Below are 1,809 nucleotides of genomic sequence, written 5' to 3'. Positions count from 1 at the left end.
TGATATGGGCTCCACATCTTTTTGTCAGAGACTCAACCCAGTGGAACGCGTGTCAATTTGGCAATCGCCTGTTCAGCTGTGTCAAGAGTCAAGACTCGAGTTTATGCTAGACCGTGCATTTGGCAGTTAACAGTACAATGTCACGACAATGCATTCCTCGTGATCGACACGTCTGATGCTCAATCTGCCGTTATTTATGCAAAGAAAAGGGGAGTTCTCCAGCATCCTTACCGCTTGGAAGCGTCTGCAATCTTCTTTCAATGAATTGCTGCATGTACACACAAAATTCAAATTTTAAAGCTAATCATTTTATCAATTCAAATGATTTCTTGCCTATTGACATAGCTGGAACCAATTTCTTAATCATTTAACCTAATTACTAATCATATGTAGGTAAACTTTGTCCACTTCCCTTAGAAAGTGCCTTCTTTCACCATTCATTCCCTTGAACTGACACCTAATCACTCTTCAATTCAAACTTTTTTTCCATTTAATTTTTCTGATTCCTTTAGTTGATTTTCGCTTTCTTCTCAATGGGAATCTCATTTCGTCGTTCAGATTCTATAGCTTACATTTAAAGAATTACTAGTGCATGACCCGTGCGTTGCACGGGCATGACATAAAAATAATAAAAAAATCGTTAAATATATTATATATGTTAATTGAAATAGTAATACATAGAAGTAGTATTTAATTAACTTACATAATGAAATAACTAATAGCTAATAATAATAAATTTTTAGAATACAAAATATTTTTTATAATAATTTAATTTACGTAATTTTATAATAGTAGATAGACTATTAAAAAAAACTAAAATCTTATATTCTCTTTAAACATAAGCTTATATTGTCCTCAACTAATTTGTTCTTGATTTAAGTTTTAAGCATTTAGTTTTAAAATTTGTATAATTTAAATTCTATTATTAAATACAAAAAGGATAAATTCTATACTGATATAAACTATCGTTTCACCCTAAAATTTTTAACAGTAAAGTGATTAATATATATATCAAAAATGTGTTAGAAGAATAATTCTTCCAACTATTAGATAGGGTGTAGTAATCAAATCAACTAAGAAAAAAAATCCAACAACATCACTCTACTTTTAGAACGGATTCAGTTCCAAAATAGTCTCCTAATGTTCATGCCCTTCATGCATATCTCATCATTTTGCCTCTAAAATCATTAACATTAAACATTCTGTTTTGATCGACATTATGTCATTTTCCTTAGCAAATCATATATTCTCGTAACATCTAACTCATTCATTTTTCTTTCAGAATAGAACCAGTTCAGTCTTTTTTTTTTAAGTTGGCTTTTGAGTTTATATGTTTGAGGTTAATTATTTTGTAGTCTTGTCCTTCAAGAATCCAAATTCCGAATTACATGTTCTTTGACTTTTGAGTTTTCCTTGTTATCTAATACCACTTTTAAATCCTCATCTTTGACATCTACTTTTTCTATAACGAATTGTATAATATTTACTAATCAATTAGCAATATATCTCCATTAGCTTTTTCTTATACTGTTTTTTTCTATTCTGTACACCACTTTACCTTTTACTTTAGACTACTTATCTTCATTAACATTCATCTTTTTTATTTCAAGTGATCTTTTAGTTGAACAAAGCATAAAACCAATCATTCTACTAATATGAAAAATTAAAACAAAATAAAACAATTATGATAAGATAAAGGTGCACTACTCGAAATTAATCTTATTTTTATTTTTTGAGTACAATTCAAAATATACCTAATCCTAAATTATCAAAACTATACTCAAACTTAGCTATATTTATAGTTTAAAT

Source organism: Arachis duranensis, chromosome 1 (assembly GCF_000817695.3).
Source record: "Arachis duranensis cultivar V14167 chromosome 1, aradu.V14167.gnm2.J7QH, whole genome shotgun sequence".
In the NCBI taxonomy this organism is placed as follows: Eukaryota; Viridiplantae; Streptophyta; class Magnoliopsida; order Fabales; family Fabaceae; genus Arachis; species Arachis duranensis.
This window is presented reverse-complemented; position numbering follows the sequence as displayed.